This window comes from Arachis hypogaea, chromosome 9 (assembly GCF_003086295.3).
Source record: "Arachis hypogaea cultivar Tifrunner chromosome 9, arahy.Tifrunner.gnm2.J5K5, whole genome shotgun sequence".
Lineage (NCBI taxonomy): Eukaryota > Viridiplantae > Streptophyta > Magnoliopsida > Fabales > Fabaceae > Arachis > Arachis hypogaea.
This window is the reverse complement of record NC_092044.1, coordinates 51,929,682-51,937,943: the sequence shown is the minus strand read 5'-3', so window position 1 is coordinate 51,937,943 and position 8,262 is coordinate 51,929,682. Positions and strand designations below refer to the sequence as shown.

Below are 8,262 nucleotides of genomic sequence, written 5' to 3'. Positions count from 1 at the left end.
AATCCAATTTAATTCATTTCTTCACCAAATCAAAAGCCCATCCAAATCCCAAAATCCAAGAATAGAAAGTGTATAAATAGGAGCTAGTTTGATGTAATTAGGACCTTTTGCTTTGCTTTTGAATTTTTCACTTTCTTTGAGCTCTGAATTCTATTTTTGCATTTTGGAACTTCTCTTGGTGTCTTCACTGAGATTTCAGAGAATTGGGGAGGAGAATTGATCTCTCTTCTTCCTCGTTCTTGCTTGAGCCTTTTTAATTTCCTTGTTTTGAGTTTTGGGTGTGAAGAATTGAGGAAATTCTGTCTCAATCTCCATTCAAAATCTCTTTAACTTCTTTTCTGCATAATTGAACACATTTACATTCCCTTTACTGCTTCTTCTTCAATTCCTTGTCAATTGCTTTGTGAACTTGGATCTGGGAAGGCAAATTGAGATCTAGACTTTGCTTTCTAGTCTCTTGAGACCTGAGATCCCATTTTACTTTTGGTTCTTCTGTGAACCCTGATGCACTTTAATTTCATTTTCTGTTTGAATTTCAGTTTATTCCAATTCATCTTCTACTTTATCAATTGTTGCAATTTACTTTCTCTTTGTTTAGATTCTGCAATCCCAGTCCTCAAATCCCTTTTACATTCAAGCAATTTACATTTCTTGCCATTCAAGTTACTGCAATTTACATTTCTTGCACTTTAAGTTTCAGTCATTTAATTTCTTGTTCTTTAAGATTCAGTCTATTTTACTTTCCTGTTCTTTAATTTACTGCAATTTCCCCTCTCCCTTTACATTCCAAGCAATTTAGCTTCTGTTAAATACAACCCACTCAACCAACATTTGATTCGCTTGACTAAATCAACCACTAAACTAAAATTGCTCAATCCTTCAATCCCTGTGGGATCGACCTCACTCATGTGAGTTATTATTACTTGATGCGACCCGGTACACTTGCCGGTGAGTTTTGTGTTGGATCGTTTTCCACACATCAAGTTACCTTTTCTGTTGAGAAAGGTTTAATGTTTGAATCATATCTTTTCTTGATAGCCAAGTCATTAATTTTCAAAATCAAATCTTTTAAATGTTTTTCAAATCATATCTTCTTAACCACATCTTTTTCAAAATAACTTTCAATCAAATCTTTTTAATTTCAAATTCTTTTTCAAAAATCACTTGATTTCATTCCCACTTTTATTTTCGAAAATCAATTAGTGTTTTTTAAAATGTTTTCAAAATCTTCTACTCAATTTTTGAAAATTACTTCCCTTCTTCTCACATCCTTCTATTTATGGACTAACACTATTCCTTAATGCAAAATTCGAACTCCATCTTCTTTGATAAGTTCAAATTTTCTACTTCTGCCTTCTATTTTTCTTTTCCTCTAACACCTCAATGAATCTCTATACTGTGACATAGAGGATTCCACATTTTCTTGTTCTCTTCTCTTTCTTATGAGCAGGAGCAAGGACAAAAGCATTCTTGTTGAGGCTGATCCTGAACCCAAAAGGACCTTGAAGCGAAAGCTAAGAGAAGCCAAGGCACAACTTTCTGTAGAGGATTTAACAGAAATCTTCAAGGAAAAAGAACACATGGCAGCCGAAAACAACAACAATGCCAATAATGCAAGGAAGGTGTTGGGTGACTTTACTGCACCTACTCCCGACTTCTATGGGAGAAGCATCTCTATCCCTGCCATTGGAGCAAACAACTTTGAGCTTAAGCCTCAATTAGTTTCTCTAATGCAACAGAATTGCAAGTTCCATGGACTTCCATTGGAAGATCCTCATCAGTTTTTAGCTGAGTTCTTGCAAATCTGTGACACTGTCAAGACTAATGGGGTTGACCCTGAGGTCTACAGACTTATGCTATTCCCTTTTGCTGTAAGAGACAGAGCTAGAATATGGTTGGACTCACAACCTAAAGAAAGCCTGAACTCTTGGGAAAAGCTAGTCAATGCCTTCTTGGCAAAGTTCTTTCCACCTCAAAAATTGAGTAAGCTTAGAGTGGAAGTCCAAACCTTCAGACAGAAGGAAGGAGAATCCCTCTATGAAGCTTGGGAAAGATACAAACAATTAATCAGAAAGTGTCCCACTGATATGCTTTCTGAATGGAGCATCATTGGAATTTTCTATGATGGTCTCTCTGAACTATCCAAGATGTCTATGGATAGCTCTGCTGGAGGATCTCTTCATCTGAAGAAGACGCCTACAGAAGCTCAAGAGCTAATTGAAATGGTTGCAAATAACCAATTCATGTACACTTCTGAAAGGAATTCTGTGAACAATGGGACCAATCAGAAGAAAGGAGTTCTTGAGATTTACACTCTGAATGCCATACTGGCTCAGAATAAAATATTGACTCAACAAGTCAATATGATTTCTCAAAGTCTGTCTGGAATGCAAATTGCACCAAGTAGTACTAAGGAAGCTTCATCTGAAGAAGAAGCTTATGATCCTTAGAACCCTTCAATAGAAGAGGTGAATTACATGGGAGAACCCTATGGAAACACCTATAATCCTTCATGGAGAAATCATCCAAATCTCTCATGGAAGGATCAACAGAGACCTCAACAAGGTTTCAACAACAATAATGGTGGAAGAAACAGGTTTAGCAACAGCAAGCCTTTTCCATCATCTTCTCAGCAACAGACAGAGAGTTCTAAGCAGAATGCCTCTGACTTAGCAACCATGGTCTCTGATCTAATCAACACCACTCAAAGTTTCATGACTGAAACAAGGTCCTCCATTAGAAATTTAGAGGCACAAGTGGGTCAGCTGAGCAAGAAAATTACTGAACTCCCTCCTAGTACTCTTCCAAGCAATACAGAAAAAAATCCAAAAGGAGAGTGCAAAGCCATCAACATGGCCGAATTTGGAGAGGAGGAGGAGGCAGTGAACGCCACTGAGGAAGACCTCAATGGACGTCCACTGGCCTCCAATGAGTTCCCCAATGAGGAACCATGGGAATCTGAGGCTCAAAATGAGACCATAAAGATTTCATTGGACTTACTTCTGCCATTCATGAGCTCTGATGAGTATTCTTCCTCTGAAGAGGATGAGTATGTCACTGAAGAACAAGTTGCTAAATACCTTGGAGCAATCATGAAGCTAAATGACAAGTTATTTGGGAATGAGACTTGGGAGGATGAATCCCCTTTGCTCACCAAAGAACTGGATGACTTGTCTAGGCAGAAATTACCTCAAAAGAGACAGGATCCTGGGAAGTTTTCATTACCTTGTACCATAGGCACCATGACCTTCAAGAAGGCCTTGTGTGACTTAGGGTCAAGTGTAAACCTCATGCCTCTCTCTGTAATGGAGAAGCTAGCGATCTTTGAGGTGCAAGCTGCAAAAATCTCACTAGAGATGGCAGACAATTCACGAAAACAAGCTCATGGACTTGTAGAGGATGTTCTGGTAAAGGTTGAAGACCATTACATCCCTGCTGATTTCATAGTCCTAGAGACTGGGAAGTGCATGGATGAATCCATCATCCTTGGCAGACCCTTCCTAGCCACAGCAAAGGCTGTGATTGATGTTGATAGAGGAGAATTGACCATTCAAGTGAATGAGGAATCCTTGGTGTTTAAGGCTCAAGGATATCCCTCTGTCACCATGGAGAGGAAGCATGAAGAGCTTCTCTCAAAACAGAGCCAAACAGAGCCCCCACAGTCAAACTCTAAGTTTGGTGTTGGGAGGCCACAACCAACTTCTAAGTTTGGTGTTGAACCCCCACATTCAAACTCTAAGTTTGGTGTTGGGAGGTTCCAACACTGCTCTGAGTATTTCTGAGGCTCCATGAGAGCCCTCTGTCAAGCTACTGACTTTAAAGAAGCGCTTGTTGGGAGGCAACCCAATGTTATATTTTATCTATTCTTTTTTGTTATTTTATGTTTTCTGTAGGTTGATGATCATGAGAAGCCACAAAATCAATGAAAAAAGCAAAAATAGAATGAAAAACAGAAAGAAAAATAGCACACCCTGGAGGAGAGCGTGCTGGCGTTTAAACGCCAGTGAGGCTAGCTGTTGGGCGTTTAACGCCTAGTCTGGCACCATTCTGGGCGTTTAACGCCAGAAAGGGGCACCAGACTGGCGTTAAACGCCAGAAAAGGGCAAGAAGCTGGCGTTAAACGCCAGAAATGGGCACCAGCCCGGCATTTAACGCCAGAAATGGCTAAAAACGCATTTTTGCATGCCATTTGGTGCAGGGATGACTTTTCCTTGACACCTCAGGATCTGTGGACCCCACAGGATCCCCACCTACCCCACCACTATCTCTCTTCTTCACCCATTCACCAATCACCTCAACACCTCTTCCCCAAAAAACCCTTCACCTATCAAATCCCATCTTTCTCTTCACCACTCACATCCATCCTTCATAAAACCCCACCTACCTCACCCTTCAAATTCAAACCACTTCCCCTCCCAAACCCACCCATACATAGCCGAACATCAACCCTTCCCCTCTCCTATATAAACCCATCTTCACTCCTTCATTTTCACACAACCTAAACACTACTTCTCCCCCTTTTTGGCCGAACACAAAGCCATTCTCTTCTTTCTCATTTCTTCTTCTTCTACTCTCTTCTTTCTTATTTTGCTCGAGGACGAGCAAACCCTTTAAGTTTGGTGTGGTAAAAGCATTGCTTTTTGTTTTTCCATAACCATTTATGGCATCCAAGGCCGGAGAAACCTCTAGAAAGAGGAAAGGGAAGGCAAAAGCTTCTATCTCCGAGTCATGGGAGATGGAGAGATTCATCTCAAGGGTGCATCAAGACCACTTCTATGAAGTTGTGGCCTTGAAAAAGGTGATCCCCGAGGTCCCTTTCTCACTCAAAAAGAGTGAATATCCGGAGATCCGACATGAGATCCGAAGAAGAGGTTGGGAAGTTCTTAACAACCCCATTCAACAAGTCGGAATCTTAATGGTTCAAGAGTTCTATGCCAATGCATGGATCACCAAGAACCATGATCAAAGTGTGAACCCGGATCCAAAGAATTATCTTACTATGGATCGGGGGAAATACTTGGATTTTAGTCCGGAAAATGTAAGGTTGGCATTCAACTTGCCCATGATGCAAGGAGATGAACATCCTTACACTAGAAGGGTCAACTTTGATCAAAGGTTGGACCAAGTCCTCACAGTCATATGTGAAGAGGGTGCCCAATGGAAGAGAGATTCAAGAGGGAAGCCGGTTCAATTGAGAAGGCATGACCTCAAACCCGTGGCTAGAGGATGGTTGGAGTTTATCCAACGCTCAATCATTCCCATTAGCAACCGGTCCGAAGTTACCATAGACCGGGCTATCATGATTCATAGCATCATGATTGGAGAAGAAATAGAAGTTCATGAGGTTATATCTCAAGAACTTTATAAGGTGGCGGACAAGTCTTCTACCTTGGCAAGGTTAGCCTTCCCTCATCTCATTTGTCACCTCTGTTATTCGGTTGGAGTTGACATAGAGGGAGACATCCCTATTGATGAGGACAAGCCCATCACTAAGAAGAGGATGGAGCACACAAGAGACCCCACTCATCATGAGATCCCTGAGATACCTCAAGGGATGCACTTTCCTCCACAAAACTATTGGGAGCAACTAAACACCTCCCTAGGAGAATTGAGTTCCAACATGGGACAACTAAGGGTGGAGCATCAAGAACACTCCATCATCCTCCATGAAATTAGAGAAGATCAAAGAATCATGAGAGAGGAGCAACAAAGACAAGGAAGAGACATTGAGGAGCTCAAGCACTCCATAGGATCTTCAAGAGGAAGAAAGAGCCGCCATCACTAAGGTGGACCTGTTCTTTAATTTCCTTGTTCTTTATTTTCCTGTTTTTCGAATTTTAGTGCTCATGTTTGTCTATGTTTGTGTCTTGTGATCATTAGTGTCTTAGTGTCTATGCCTTAAAGTTATGAATGTCCTATGAATCCATCACCTTTCTTGAATGAAAAATGTTCTTAATTGAAAAAGAAAAGAATTGCATGAATTTTGAATTTTATAACAGTTTAATTATCTTGATGTGGTGGCAATACTTTTGTTTTCTGAATGTATGCTTAAACAGTGCATATGTCTTTTGAATTTGTGGTTCATGAATGTTGGCACTTGAAAGAATAATGAAAAAGGAGACATGTTACTGAGGATCTGAAAAAAATAAAAATGATTCTTGAAGCAAGAAAAAAGCAGTGAATACAAAAAAAAATTCGAAAAAAAAAAGAGAAAAAGAAAAAGAAAGAAAAAGAAAGAAATAAAGTTGTGATCCAAGGCAAAAAGAGTGTGCTTAAGAACCCTGGACACCTCTAATTGGGGACTCTAGCAAAGCTGAGTCACAATCTAAAAAGGTTCACCTAATTATGTGTCTGTGGCATGTATGTATCCGGTGGTAACACTGGAAGACAGAGTGCTTTGGGCCACGGCCAAGACTCAATAAGTAGCTATGTTCAAGAATCATCATACTTAACTAGGAGAATCAATGACACTATCTGGATTCTGAGTTCCTAAAGAAGCCAATCATTCTGAATTTCAAAGGATAGAGTGAGATGCCAAAACTGTTCAGAGGCAAAAAGCTAAAAGCCCCGCTCATCTAATTAATACTGATCTTCATAGATGTTTTTGGAATTCATTGCATATTCTCTTCTTTTTTATCTTGTTTGATTTTCAGTTGCTTGAGGACAAGCAACAATTTAAGTTTGGTGTTGTGATGAGCGGATAATTTGTACGCTTTTTGGCATTGTTTTTAGTATGTTTTTAGTATGATCTAGTTAGTTTTTAGTATATTTTTATTAGTTTTTAGTTAAAATTCACTTTTCTGGACTTTACTATGATTTTGTGTGTTTTTCTGTGATTTCAGGTATTTTCTGGCTGAGATTGAGGGACCTGAGCAAAAATCTGATTCAGAGACTAAAAAGGACTGCAGATGCTGTTGGATTCTGACCTCCCTGCACTCAAAGTGGATTTTCTGGAGCTACAGAAGCCCAATTGGCGCGCTCTCAACGGCGTTGGAAATTAGACATCCTGGGCTTTCCAGCAATATATGATAGTCTATACTTTGCCCAAGATTTGATGGCCCAAATCGGCGTTCAAAGTCACCCTCAGAATTCCCAGCGTTAAACACCGGAACTGGCACAAGAATGGGAGTTAAACGCCCAAACTGGCACCAAAGCTGGCGTTTAACTCCAAGAGGAGTCTCTACACGAAAATGCTTCAATGCTCAGCCCAAGCACACACCAAGTGGGCCCGGAAGTAGATTTTTATGTCATTTACTCATCTCTGTACACCCTAGGTTACTAGTTTTCTATATATAGGACCTTTTACTATTGTATTTTCATCTTTGGACATCTAGTTCTTAGATCATATCGGGGTAGCTACCTTTGTTCTTATGCTATCTTAGATCACTGGGAGGCTGGCCATTCGGCCATGCCTAGACCTTGTTCTTATGTATTTTCAACGGTGGAGTTTCTACACACCATAGATTAAGGTGTGGAGCTCTGTTGTACCTCGAGTATTAATGCAATTACTATTGTTCTTCTATTCAATTCCGCTTGTTCTTGTTCTAAGATATCGCTTGTTCTTCAACTTGATGAATGTGATGATCCGTGACACTCATCATCATTCTCACCTATGAACGTGTGACTGACAACCACCTCCGTTCTACCTTCGATTGGGTGAATATCTCTTGGATTCCTGATACACGATGCATGGTTGATCGCCTGACAACCGAGTGCTCGCCTGACAACCGAGCCAGCCATTCCGTGAGATCAGAGTCTTCGTGGTATAGGCTAGAACTGATGGCGGCATTCAAGAGAATCCGGAAGGTCTAACCTTGTCTGTGGTATTCTGAGTAGGATTCAATGACTGAATGACTGTGACATGCTTCAAACTCCTGAGGGCGGGGCGTTAGTGACAGACGCAAAAGAATCACTGGATTCTATTCTGGCCTGATCGAGAACCGACAGATGGATAGCCGTGCCGTGACAGGGTGCGTTGAACATTTCCACTGAGAGGATGGGAGGTAGCCACTGACAACGGTGAAACCCTTGCTTAAGCTTGCCATGGAAAGGAGTAGGAAGGATTGGATGAAGACAGTAGGAAAGCAGAGAGACGGAAGAGACAAGCATCTTCATGCGCTTATCTGAAATTCCCACCAATGAATTACATAAGTATCTCTATCTTTATCTTTATGTTTTGTTCATTTATCACCATTCATATCCATTTGAGTATGCCTGACTAAGATTTACAAGGTGACCATAGCTTGCTTCATACCAACAATC

General features: G+C 40.6%; 1 non-coding gene across 1 annotated transcript; it reads right to left on the bottom strand.

Annotated features, from left to right (window-relative positions):
- Window positions 1-1,985: 1,985 nt before the first annotated feature.
- LOC112713538 (small nucleolar RNA R71) lies at window positions 1,986-2,093 on the bottom strand. Its single transcript, XR_003158509.1, has one exon. It is a non-coding gene; the product is annotated as a small nucleolar RNA R71 (small nucleolar RNA).
- Between the last annotated feature and the right edge of the window lie 6,169 nt (window positions 2,094-8,262).